The sequence below is a fragment of the Capricornis sumatraensis genome, chromosome 14 (genome assembly GCF_032405125.1).
Source record: "Capricornis sumatraensis isolate serow.1 chromosome 14, serow.2, whole genome shotgun sequence".
In the NCBI taxonomy this organism is placed as follows: domain Eukaryota; kingdom Metazoa; phylum Chordata; class Mammalia; order Artiodactyla; family Bovidae; genus Capricornis; species Capricornis sumatraensis.
The window spans coordinates 51,350,701-51,364,439 of NC_091082.1; the positions used below are offsets into that span (position 1 = coordinate 51,350,701).

Sequence of the window (13,739 nt, forward strand, 5' to 3'; positions counted from 1 at the left end):
CCTGATGATTTCTCGAGAGAATTTTATTTCTTTGGCTTCTATCCCTGAGTTTCTCTAGTCTCCATTGTGGGTTTTTTATTTTTTTAATTGTTTGAGGGGGACATATAATTCATATATCATAGTGTTTACCCATTTAAAGTGTACAGAGTAATCATTTCTAGAATATTCACAGATATGTGAAACTACCACCTCCTTCAATGTTAGTTTTTTGTTTGTTTGTTCGTTTTTTGAATCCCCTCAAAAGGAAACTGCTGGACTCCCCTGGTGGTGAAGTAGGTGGGACTCCGCCTGCCAACGCAGGGGATACAGATCCGATCTCTGGTCCAGGAAGATTCCACATTAGAGCAACTAAGCCCGTGTGTCACAACTCCTGAGCCTTTCCTCTGCAACGAGTAAAAATGAAAATCGCTCAGTCGTGTCGGACTCTTTGCGACCCCATGGACTATACAGTCCCTGGAATCCTCCAGGCCAGAATACTGGAGTGAGTAGCCTTTCCCTTCTCCAGGGGATCTGCTCAACCCAGGGGTTGAACCCAGGCCTCCTGCACTGCAGGCGGATTCTTTACCAGCGGAGCCACAAGGGAAGCCTGCAACAAGAGAAGCCATCACAGTGAGCAGCCCTTGCACAGCAACAAGTAGACCCCGCTCACTGCAGCTAGAGAAAGCCTGCACGAAGCAGCACAGGCCCAACACGGCCAACAACAGAAAAGAAAGAAACTGCGGGCCATCTGGCTGTCTCCTGACTGCCTTCCTGACCCCTGCCCCTAGCTCTAAGCCACCACTGATCTACTTTCTGTCCATAGATTTCCCCACACTGGATATTCCCTTGTGGTTTTGATGAGTGAGGAGGCTTTTTTCTCTCTCATCCTGGAAGTGAGAGCATTATGGGGACCCCCCCCCCCTGCCGAGGGCCTCCTGTCCCTCCCTCTGGGTAAGCTTGGTCCAGAAGTTGCAGGTTGCCGTGACACCCTCTAGACTGCTCAATGAAACTGGCTTCTCCAAAATTAGGCTCTGAGGAGGCTGGGGTCCACTGGATCACAGACCCCAGTACACACATGTGTGCACACGGGAGGAATTACAGTGGGCTAAAGAGCAATTTCAGTTCAGAGAGACTCCGAATGCCCTCATAGCTGGCCAGGGAGATTGTATAGCCCCTGTGGAAGTGAGTTGGCAGTTCCTTAAAAACTCAAAGTCACCACATGACCCAGTAATTCCACAACTAGGTTTACATCCAAGAGAATTGAAACTGTACATCTGTGCAACAGACTTGCACACAAATCTCTTAGAAGCATTATTCACAATGGCAAAAAAACCCAGAAGCCACCCAATGTTTATCAACAAAGAAGCAGATAAAATGTAGCATACATGTACAACAGAATACTATTCAGTCATAAAAAAGAATGAAGTACTGATACACGAATGAACCTTGAAAACATGAAGGTCAATGCGTGAAACCAGACACAAAAGGCCACATATTATATGATTCCATTTGCAGGAAAGGAAATAAACAAATCCATGTAGACAGAAAGTAGATAAGTGGCTGCCTGGGGTTGGGGGAAGAGGGAACTGGGAATGACTGCTAATGGGGATGGGGTTTTTGAGGGGAGATGAAAATGTTCTGGGGTCAGATAGTGGTGATGGTTGAATGACCCTGTAAATAGTTACAGTGAATTTCACACTTTAGAATGGTTAAAATGGTGAGCGGAGAAAAAAAGACTGAACCCGAGGGGCCGCCTTTCAGTCAGGGAGATGGGCAGTAGGTCTGAAGACTCCTTCTAGAACTGCGGTGCAGAGCAAAATCTGAAATGTTCCAGATCATGGGCTGCGATTGCCCTCACCGCTCCCCTGAAATGGCTCTTGTCTGGGTCACGGATGATATGCTCCTGGTTTTCTCCTGCTTCTCTCAGGGCTGATCTTCAGCCTCCTCCGCTGGTCCCTCCTTTTCTGCCTCCCAAGTGTCTCCAGACATCAGTGCAGCCTGAACTGTCCCTGCCTCCAGCCTCCCTCGTCCACCTGCCTCTCCATCTTGCTGAGATGCCCAACAGGAAGTTCAAAGCTAACTTCTGCACAACCGCTTCCGCCCTCCCCATCCCAGTCTGCTCCTGACCCCTGTGATCTGTACTCCATCTTTCCAGTGGCCCAGGCAGAAGACGCTGGGGTCATCCCTGGCTCTTTCTCTCACACTCGACATCCAGTCTCTCGGAAAAATTCTTGCAGTTTGGTGACGTGAGAAGATGCTCTGGATTTGACTGTTCTCACCACCTCCCCTGCTTCCTCTCTCGACCAATTACTGTAATAACCCCCTGGGGAGTCTCCCTTTTGCTCTTCCAGAATCTTCTCAATATAGCAGCCACACTGATCATTTTAGAAAATAATAAGAATTAATTTTATTTTGGACTGCATGGGGTCTTAGTTGTGGGATGCGGGATCTTAGTTCCCAGATGAGGGACTGGATCCAGGGAAGCCTCACATTGGCCCTTTTATTCATGAATCAGATCATGTCACTCTTCTGCTCGAAACCTCCCAAGGCCCCCATTTCACTGCGGGGGGAAAAAGCTGAAGTTTGTTCTGTTACCGAGTCTAAGCTTGTACTGCTCGCCTGAGAGGACAATAATTGAGACATGAGTTGTTGGGGCAAGGAATCACTTTATTCAGAAAGCAAGCAAACTGAGAAGATGGTGGACTCACGCTGCCAAGAACCATTCTAACTCTTGCCCGAGTTAGAATTCTGGCTCTTTCTATACTAAAAGGGGAGGGAGCAAACTCAAACACAATCTGCTTCCACTCAGACTCTGGAGGGGACGTGTTCATTTCTGTGCATCACCTTACGGTCAGCATCACCGACTCAATGGACGTGAATCTGAGCAAACTCTGGGAGATGGTGAAGGACAGGGGAGCCTGGCATGCTGCAGTCCATGGAGTCGCAAAGAGTCGGACACGACTTGGTTACTGAACAACAACAAGGCTGCAGTCATTGACCGATGGACCTGCTCAGGATGTTCCCTGTGAGCTAACAAAGGTGTTTTAGCTTAATGCTCATTACCTGGGAAGTAGGGTTCCCAGAGCTGGGCTATTATGTATAATTTAAGCTTATGGGCACCATCTATACAGTGATTAACTTCCAGCCACTTTACCCAGGGAAGGATGATTGAGCTGTGTGTCAGCAAAGAGGAGTCTGCAATGCCAGACTGCAGCCCCATTTAATTTTTTTATTGTGGTAAAATACACATAAGTTTTCCAGGCGGCCCTAGTGGTAAAGCATCCAGCCGCTAATGCAGGAGACTCAGGTTTGATCCTTGAGTCTGGAAGATCCCTTGGAGAAGAAAATGGCAACCCACTCCAGTATTCTTGCCTGGAAAATCTCATGGACAGAGGAGCCTGGTGGGCTACAGCCCATGAAGTTGCAAAGAGTCAGACATGACTGACTGAGCATGCATGCATGCAAAATACATGTAACATGAATGTTGCCGTTTAAAACCATTTTAGAGTATGTACTTCAGTGGCATTAAAGGCATTCACCATGCCGGGCAACCACCATTATTGTTTGGTTCCAGAACTTTTTCATCACCCCAAAAAAAGACCCCACACCAATTAAGCAGCTGCTTTCAGTTCTTTCAGACTTCCCTGGTGGCTCAGACAGTAAAGCGTCTGCCTACAATGTGGGAGACCCGGGTCCAATCCCTGGGTCGGGAAGATCTCCTGGAGAAGGAAATGGTAACCCACTCCAGTATTCTTGCCTGGAAAATCCCATGGACCGCGAAGCCTGGTAGGCTACAGGCCAGAGGGTCGCAAAGAGTCAAACACGACTGAGCGGCTTCACTTTTTTTTCAGTTCTTTCTTCCCTCCAGCCCCTAGAAATCATTTGTCTGCTTTCTGCCTCTATAGATATACCTATTCTGGATATTTCTTTTTTTTTTAATTAAAAAAAAAAACTCAACTCTTAGTTGAGTCATGTGGAATTTACTTCCCCGACTTAGGATCAAACCTGAACTTCCTGCATCGGGGATGTGGAGTCTTAGCCACTGGACCACCAGGGAAGTTCCTCTCTATGGGCATTTGCAGGGACCTGGGATGCTGGAATGACCAGGGGAGGGGGTCGGGATGGTCCCAGAGCTCCAGGATTACCCGCTAAGTCACATGGCTTTGCTTCTCATGTTGAATGTGCTTTAGGCAGAAACATCACGACACAAAGCGGTTTCCTCTTACAGCCTGATAAAGAGGATCCAAGGAGGGCAGAAAAGCAGGCCAGGAACAGGAAGAAAACTCACGCTCAGATAGAACATGTGATTCCATGAGTATCTCAAATATGCTCAATCCAGCCAAGATCGTGTCTGCAATCAGGCCGATGAGAAGTCCTTGCACAAAAATAGCACCCTTGGAGATAAGAAGATGTTTCTCACCAGGAGAATTTTCTTTTGGGTCTTCACATAGTTCACCAGTGACTCTGGAGGGAATTTTGAGGAACGAAGGCAATAAATGTGATGAAGAGGTTGGAGGGCCTGATTATGAGTGAAGATGAAACGACAGCTTGGCCATAGCATGGGTTTCGGGGAGTTATGGCCTCCATTTGGCAGATGCGAAGGGTCCCAGATGGAAGGAGAGGTTGGAGGAGTCTGGGAGGGTATAAGTAGGAGTAATGGTGTGATATTATGAAAAGAAAGCGATAGGCTGTGGATAAGATGGTTTCTGGGCAAAGAGCCTGTTTAAGAAACAAATAGCCTCCGGAGGGCGGTGGACGTACCTCATGGCTCGTTAAGGCAAACGTTTGACAAGATCAAAGTCTTAGAAGCTGCTCTGTTGGGAGTGACCACCTCCTCCCCAACTCAGATGCTTCATCTCCACGCCCCTTGTCTCTTTCACAAGTTTGGAAGTGCCGTGTGGGTTTGCAACCCAGGTCTTCAGGGTGGTGGATGGAGTTCTGGGCCGTGAGCACAGGCTCAGAGGAGAGCTTAGCAAGGAGGAGCAGATAGATGAGCTGGCTGGAGAGCATCTTTATCTACCCAGGGAGAAGAGGATGGAGGGTGCTGTTGGAATCCTGGGGTAAACAACACATGTGCTTCTGGCCTCTGGCCTGAGCCAAGCAGATATTGGAACAGTCCTACCCGGGCCAGTTTCTTTGATTTCTATGGTTCCTCTGCCCACTGGGTTGTGATGCCTCAACGTTTCTGGTTGACAAGGCAGTTTCATGTCTATTACCTCCTTGATCGTCCTTACTATTTGAAGCTGACCCTTCAAGTGGCAGAAGGATTTGCATCATCTTGTCTGTTCCCCTGATTTGCTGTTGAGAGTATTGGGGCCCCCAAAGAGCAAGTGACTTGATCTGAGGTAGCTGGTGATTCCAGACCTTGCGTGTGGAACACTGGAACCACGCGTGTGACACATATGAGAACAGCGCTTTGGTGAACTCCAGAAGGTTGCCTCTGGGAAGAGAAATGGGTGGCTGGGGGTGGACAGGGGCTGGAGAGAGACTTACTGTGTTTGCCCATGTACACTGAAGATTTTAAAAAATATATTTATTTAATTTTCTGATCCAGAAGTTGCCCCTTTCTTTCTTTTTATTTATTTGGCTGCGCTGGGTCTTAGTTACAGCATGTACATCTAGTTCCATGACCAGGGACTGAACCTGGGCCCCCTGAGTTGGGAGCACGGAGTCTTAGCCACTGGACCACCAGAAGTTGCCCCTTTCTGACAGCAGAGACCATTTGGAATGTGGTCCACTCCTGTGTCTAGAATTCTGCCTGCTCTTTTTCCCAGGAGCCAGTCAGCTCTCACTAGGGAGGCAGCAACCTCTGAGCTGGTGGTGTGGCCACAGGGGCCTCAGGACAGCTCCCTTTGGCTGGTGTCCGCGCTGCGGTCAGTTGCATGGAAGGGGCAGCATGGGCCCTGGAGCCGCCATCACCTCACACTGGCAGAACTGGATGCTCTTCACCCGGTATCTGGTTTCCTCGTGCTGCTTTTCCTTCAGGAACAAACAGTTCATCAAGAGCGAGTGTGAAACCTTGTTTTGTGGGTCGGGAAGGCCACCTCTCACTGCTCCGTTGGAGGAACCCATTTGGCTCCTGGAGTCACCCCTGATGGCTAGTGGACAGAGACGAAGCTGACCATCCTGGGAGCCCCACAACCCTGCACAGAGCCCTTGGATTGGCTGACCTCTGACCTCTGAGTCGGCTTGTTGGCAGATGGGCTGGCTAAGGGTAGGACCATAGCCAGACTGCTGCGATACAAACGTCACCCTGGCACTTAGCAACTGTGTGACTTTGGGCAACTTACTCAACCTCTCTGTGCACTGTGCCCCCAGCTTCCATAACATGTGGTAATAATAACACCAACTCCACAAAGCTCTTATGAGAATGAAATGGTTTGGTAGCTGCTCTTAGGACAATGCCTGGCACAAAAGGTTCTGTAAGTTCTTGTCACATAAACTGAAGCAAAGAGGGTGATCCTCAGCAGGACTCTGGCTCTCTCTCAGGTTCCAGAGTACTTTGTCACTGTGCTCTTCTGGTGCTTAGCAATTTTTTCTTTCTTTGGCAGCGCTGCCTGTCTTTGTGGGATCTATGTTCCCTGACCAGGGATTGAACCCAGGCCCTTACAGTGAAAGCACCAAGTCCTAACCACTGGACTGTCAGGGAATCCTCTGGCACTTAGCTATTTTTTAAAAAAGAAGATTTGTTAATTTTATTGATTCTTTTGGGTGGTGGGGAGGAATCAGTTTCTTCCATTGAATTTCTCTACTGTTTTCCCATTTTTGGTGTAATTGAGTTCTGCTATTTATTAGCTCCTTATTTATTTACTTATTTGGCTGCACTGGGTCTTAGTTGCAGTATTTGGGATCATCAATCTTCCTTGCAGCTGTGGGATCTTTAGTTGTGGCATGTCGGATTTAGTTTCCTGACCAAGGATCGAACTCAGACCCCTTGCATTGAGAGTCTGGAGTCTTAGCCAATGGACCACCAGGGAATACCCTGGTACTTGGCTATTTGTAACTTATATTATTGTTACTGGATCCAGGGTGGACATTGCCTTAAATATCTGGGCCCCACACACTACCTGGTGCAGCATCTGGGTCATAGCAGCTCTGGATGAGCACTAATGAATGAATAAGCAAATGAAACATCCCCCTTCTTCCACATTAATAGACTGTTCCTGGAACAATGAATCACCAGGAAACAACCTTTGACTTGTCTGCTGGGGTATCTGGGTCTGGTTGGGAACTTGTAGGGTCACTGTATGACCTCAGTGGGAGTGCATGTGCCACGCAGGTGCTTCAAATCCAGGCAGGTGCCAGGTGAATGGCTTGGCTTCTCAGAGTGACACGGAGCAGGACCTTATGGTCCTGCCCCCTACACCCTCTGCCTGTCTTTTGTCTGTGGACAAACTTTAGTCAAAGAATAAGTTTAATCAGAGAAGTGAGAAACACAACAAAGGAAAATAGTCACAGGAGACCAAATGATGATAGGGTAGTCACTAAGCATCGTCAAGGACCTTCAGCTCCTTCTCAAAGACTACAGCTAATATTCTGGGCCATATCCTGTCAGCTGTCTTACAGGGACTGAAACAGCACGTGGAGAAAACTGCATGATGAGCAGACTGCACCCAGGACATGAGCTGCCACACTTCTGAGAACTGGCCACAAGGAAATGGAAACAGACTCACCCTGGAACTGAAGACTGACTGTACCTAAAACAACCAGGATGACGTTGCTCAGACACTGATGACCAATTTGAAGATGACTGTCAGAGCTGACTGTGCTGTTTCTGCGTGTAGCACTCCCCCTACTTCTCTCTATAAAAGCTCTTGCCCCGCTGGTTGCCAGTGTGGGGTGGGGAGTCAGCCTTTGGACAGCTGTCCACCACCCTCCCCCAACAGTTGCTGGCATCTGAAAGTAAGCAAACTTTCCTTTCCACCAACCTGGCCTGTCTATTAGCTTCTGAATGGTGAGGAGCAAGATCCCACACACTCTTTTGGTAACGAGAGGAGGAGGCTTCCAGCCTGCCAGGCCCTAAGCTGCTGACCCCAGGAGAGAATTCAACAACAGGCTCTCTCCATACTTCCAGGAAACAGTGGGGTCGATTCTTCCTGATCAAGTCCTAGGATGGGCCAGGTTATTAGAATGCTAGAGTCCTGGTGAGTGGTCTATCTGTGGAAGTCAGACCAGCAGCTCCAAGAGGCACCAAGTGTCCAGAGAGAAGACTTTTGCTCCCTGACAGGTAACTGGAGAGACTAGGGAAGAAGAACCCTGGGAACAAACTAATGTTGCTTATCATTAGGGCAAAGGCACATGCACACCTTCATCCTTTGACTCAGGACAGTGGGGCTTCCCTGGTAGCTCAGAGGGTAAAGAATCCACTTGCAAAGCAGGAGACCCTGGTTTAACTCCTGGTTCAGAAAGATGCCTTGGAGAAGGGATAGGTTACCCACTCCAGTATTCTTGGGCTTCCCTGGTGGCTCAGATGTTAAAGAATGTGCCTGCAATGCAAGAGACCTGGGTTCGATCCCTGGGTTGGGAAGATCCCCTGGAAGAGTGCATGGCAACCCACTCCAGTATTCTTGCCTGGAGAATCCCCATGGACAGAGGAGTCTGGCAGGCTACAGTCCATGGGGTCGCAGAGAGTTGGACACGACTGAGCAACTAAGCCCCCACAGCACAATCAGTCCCTGGTACCCAGGGCAGTCCCACCCCATCTGTTGACATCTTAACTGGCATCCAGAGGGGTGATCCCTTCTGGGACACCCAGAAACAAGGAAAGATATGCCTGGGAGGCTCCTGGCTCCATCACACCAATGTCAGCTCCCGAGCCCTTCTCTGCTCATGGGAGACCCAGACGCTGCCTCTGAGTGCATGGAGCCAGCTGACCAGAGGCAGGAGAAACCTGACATCACTGCCTTGGCTGCAAGTCGGAATCATCAGTGAGGGAGGGCGACAGCAGACGACCCCTTCTGGCAGCCTCCAGGCTCTCACATTTAAAGTCATGAATGTGGTCACTATGAGAAGCATTAGACAGGCTTTGGGTGGTGTCCCATGCTGGGGAAGAGACCTCGGTGCTCCCCACATCAACAGTGGGAGTCGGAGGCCTTCCTTCGAGCAGGTCACATCTCTCTGAGTGCCCACTCCCCTTACCCAACCACAAGCGGGGTTGGGGTGGGGCTGTAGGGAGGGAAGGGCCCCAGAGTCCAATTTCAGTCAAAGCAAAGATCAATCATTGAAATATTAGATGTTGCATCCTTGTACAGGACAAAATGCTTGTCTGGATGAAGGCTGCTGCATAAATTTAAACTCTGTATCTTTGGGGAAAATCTTGGGAAATAAGCTCTCTTTTCAAGCGGTTCACTTCATTCAGTCAACAGACTTGAATGACATTCAAGTGACATTTAAATATGTCTTGAAGCCTCACCGTGGCCTGAGCACCTTACTGTCAGCAGGGAGCCAGGTGCATATTCAGCCCTGAGGATTCATGTTTGAGATGTGGGCAGATAATTAACAATGTACAGGCAAGTGCTGTGACTGAACCACCCGCAGAGTTGTGGGGAGCCTGAGGGACGTGGCTCCTTGCAGGATGAGAGGCGGGGCACTGAGTCAGGGAAGGCTTTTCAGAGAAGGTAATGCCTGAACTGAGTGATAAAGAATGAGTAAGCATTTGGGGGTCGGGGGTGGGGGTGTGATGAGAGCATTCTGGGCAGAGGAGGCAGCAAGAGCAGAGATCCTAAGGAAGGAAAACATCGTGTGTGTGTGTGTGTGTGTGTGTGTGTGTATGAACTGTGTGGCTGGCATAGTAAACAAGATGGAGGGGAGTGGTACAAGGGATGAAGGAGGAGGGAGACAGGGCTGGATCAGGGAGGCTGTGTGTTCCTTGCTAAGGAGCTGTATTTTACTTTATTAGGGATGGAGGTATGCAAAGGCAAGTGAGTGAAATGCCACATGTATTGTTTGGGTCTCTTTTAGTCCCATATTACAGAAACCCAGTTGCAATCAGCTTGAGCACAAAAGAACCTGATGGCCTTTCAAAAGTGAAATGTCTTGGGGACAGTTCTGCCTTCAGGCAGAGTTGGATCCAGGTGCTCAGACAATGTTGACAAGAACCAGCCTCCTGCTGAAACCTCCTGCTGAGTCTTCTGGCTAATTTATAATTAAAATAATATCTGGGTTTCTGTTCTTTTTTAAAAAATTATTTATTTATTTTTGGCTGTGCTGGGTCTTCATTGCTGCCAGGACTTTCTTCTAGGTATGGTGAGCAGGGGCTACTTACTCTCCAGTTGCTGTGCACAGGCTTCTCATTGCAGTGGCTTCTCTTGCTGTGGAACACCAGCTCTAGGGCACCCAGGCTTCAGTAGTTGCGGCTCCTGGCTTGGTTGTTGTGGCGCATGGGCTTAGTTACTTCTCAGCATGTGGGATCTTCCTGGATCAGAGATCAAATCGATGTCTCCTGCATGGACAGGCAGATTCTTTACCACTGAGCCAGCAGGGTAGCCCCCGGTTTCTGTTCTTGATCTCCCTACTCCTCTTTGTCCTAGCCCAAATCTGTTTGCAGAATTTGTTTGCTGAATCAATAAAAAGTAGTGAACATCAGGTGCTGTGAGCCACAGCTTTCCGATAAGCATCACAGTTGATGTGATGTTCTAGGTTATCTTCCAGGTCAAGATGACCTGTGGCGCGCTATGTTGGCTTCACAGACCATGGGTTCAAAGACACATATACCACAGACGATTCAGAAGATTAACCCCAGCGCCTATGCTCCCCTTAAGAAATCTCTAACTCAGAGACCAAGTTGGAGTGGATCTGAGACTTGTTTCCCATCCCCTTGCTTGGAGACCTGCAGCAAAATCCTTGCTTCGTTGCAAACCCCTACTCTCAGAGTTTGCCTTTCTTTGCATTGGGCACAAGAGCCCTTTGCTTAGATGCAGCCCTTTGCTTAGATGCACCCTCTGGGTGGGTATCTTTCCCAGATGGGCACTCCTTCCATGATGGCAAAGGTGGCTGCCAGTAACCCCAGCCTCCCATTTTGCTGGTTCAGCAAGCCAAGCAGAGAGCACCTTGCTCCAGAAGAAGTCCTGTGACTGCTCTCATTGCCTGGGATTGAGTCACAAGCCCATCCCTGAGCCAGTCAGGGTGGCTGATTTGCCAGACTTGGATCATGTGCATGCCCCTGCACACAGTGGGTAGGGCATTCAAGTGGACTGAAGGGAAGGGTGGGATGGCCTCCCCAAAGTAAAATGTGGGTGCTATGGTCAGCAGAAGGGGAAATGGTGTTCTGGGCAGCTAAAAACAACCAATGTCTAGTTCCATATTGTGTGACTCCATTTATATGAAATGTCTAGAGGAGATAAATCCAGAGACTGAAGGTGCATTGGTGGTTGCCAGGGGCTGGATAGAGTGTGAACATGAGTGATGGTGGTTTAACGGGTAGGGGGTTTCCTTTTGGCATGATAAAAATGTTTTAGAACCAAACAGAGGTGGCGTTTGCACAACACTGTGAATGTACTACTAAATGCCATTGAGATGTTAACCACTTTACTGTGGTTAATGTATTATTATTCTTATTATTTGGCCATGGGTTACCCTGGCCATGGATTGAACCCTGTGCCCCTGCAGTGGGAGTATAGAGTCTTAACCACTGCACTGCCAGGGAAGTCCCAACAAAGGTTAATTTTATGGTATGTGAATCTGGTTGGATAGCATCACTGATTCAGTAGACACGAACTTGGGCAAACTCCAGGAGATGGTGAGGGACAGGGAGGCTTCATGTGCTGCAGTCCATGGGATCGAAAAGAGTTGGACACGACTTAGTGATGAAAAACAACAACAACAAATGTGAATCCTACCTCAGTAAAAAATTAAAAAACAAAACAGAAAAATGGCACACCCATATTATGAGAATTCCTTTGAAGAGGCATTAGGTAAAGGAAAAATGATTATTACATTGGTTCCAGTTAATGAGAGAATCAATGTGGATCTGCTGAGTACAAGTGATCAAGTTCATCCTCCTTAAACAAATGAACAGCTTGAAGCTTGCCCCAAATCTAGTTGCAGTAAACCAATTTCTCCTTGCTGACCATGATGCCTCCAATTGATAAGGTTCGTCAGGACACTTTGCAGAACTGGTGCCAACAACTTGAGTGCCAGTGGCCAGAAAATAGAGATTATCTGAGACTCCAGAAACTTGCTTATGCTGAAAAAGATGAGTAAATTCCTGAGTCATCTCAGGAGGCCAGATTGCAGTCATGTTGAAGGAAACACAAGATGGTGACCAAGAGCACAAGCTTTTGGAAAAGTAGGATAAGTGAGAGCAAGGAAGGAACTAATATGGTTGAAGTGATAACTTCAGCTCAGGAAGCCATGCTGGCAGCATGGTCAGAATTGCTGAGGGACTTCCCTGATGGTCCAGTGGTTAAGACTCTGCACTTCCAGTGCAGGGGCCACCGGTTTATCCCTAGTTAGGGAACTAAGATCCCACATGCCCCATGGCCTGGCCAAAATAAATACATAAAAAGATGTTAAAAAAAAAAAATTGCTGCAAGCCATTCAACCTAAGGCTGTGAATTCATGGCCCCTTCCTATCTCTGTTTAGCCCATTCTGCCACAAGGTTCAGGTGTCCAGCAGTGTGTGATCCGTGGCAGACTGTTCCCAGCAGACACAGAAGGTTGGGTTCACCTGCAGTTCCATGCAGGTCAGGCCTGAGTCCCTGACACTCCCAGGAGATGTTCTCTCTCTTCCTGCTACCTGCCGGCACTTTCCCATCCTCAGACCTAGAAGAGAATATGGTATGCCCTGAATATGCTAAAAGAAATAAGAAAATTATGAAAAGATTAATTGCAATGGGGAAGAGGAAGAAACTTGGTTTGGACACACAATCAATGCTTTTTTAAAATAAAAAATTAGTAATTTATTTTTGGTTGTGCTAGGTCTTCTTTGCTGCTCTCAGGCTTTCTCTAGTTACTGTGAGCGGGGGCTACTCTTCTTTGTGGTGCACAGGCTTCACATTTCGATGGCTTGCATAGGCTCTAGGTGCATGGGCTTCAGTAACTGCAGCAGGCGGGCTCAGTAGTTGTGGCGTTCAAGCTTAGTTGCTCTGCTGAACAGGGAATCTTCCCAGACCAGGGATCAAACCTATGTTCCCTGCATTGGCAGACGGATTCTTATACACTGCACAACCAAGGAAGTCCCATCACTGCTTTTAGATGGTTCATATCAGGAATTCCCTGGTGGTCCAGTGGTTAGGACTCAGTGCTTTCACTACTCGGCCAAAGGGGGAGGGGGAAAAAAGGAATATAGATGGTCAGTGTCTTAATACAAAATAAATGGTTATCAGAAGGGAATGGGTTTGGGATGCATGAGATGGGAGAAGGTGGGGGTAATTGTACGGTAATAATGGTAGCTAGACTATCATGGTCTACTATTTTGCAGTGTACATAAATAATTAATTACTATGTTGTACATCTGTAACATAATGTTATATACCCATTTTACCTCAATTAAAAGATCTGTTAGAAAAAAAGAAACCCAGAACACCATGATATCAACTCCCAGGTATCCTGGGACACCTCTTTATTTCACAGGGCCGCCTGGATGGCATGAGTAGGAAGGCTTTCCCTTCCTTCTCTTTTCCGTTTTAAACCTCAGAGAGTTGGGGCTTGCAGTGTAGCTGAAGCCAGAGGTGATTTTGGGTGTGGCCGCTGGCAGAGCCACTGCCCACCACCGCGGCCGTGGAGACCTGGATGCTTGGTCCAGAAACTGAGCTCATAGC

General features: G+C 48.1%; 1 pseudogene; it reads left to right on the forward strand.

Moving 5' to 3' along the window:
- The first annotated feature begins 12,051 nt into the window (after nucleotides 1-12,051).
- Nucleotides 12,052-12,861, forward strand: LOC138090237 (developmental pluripotency-associated protein 2 pseudogene; annotated as a pseudogene).
- The last annotated feature ends 878 nt before the right edge of the window (nucleotides 12,862-13,739 follow it).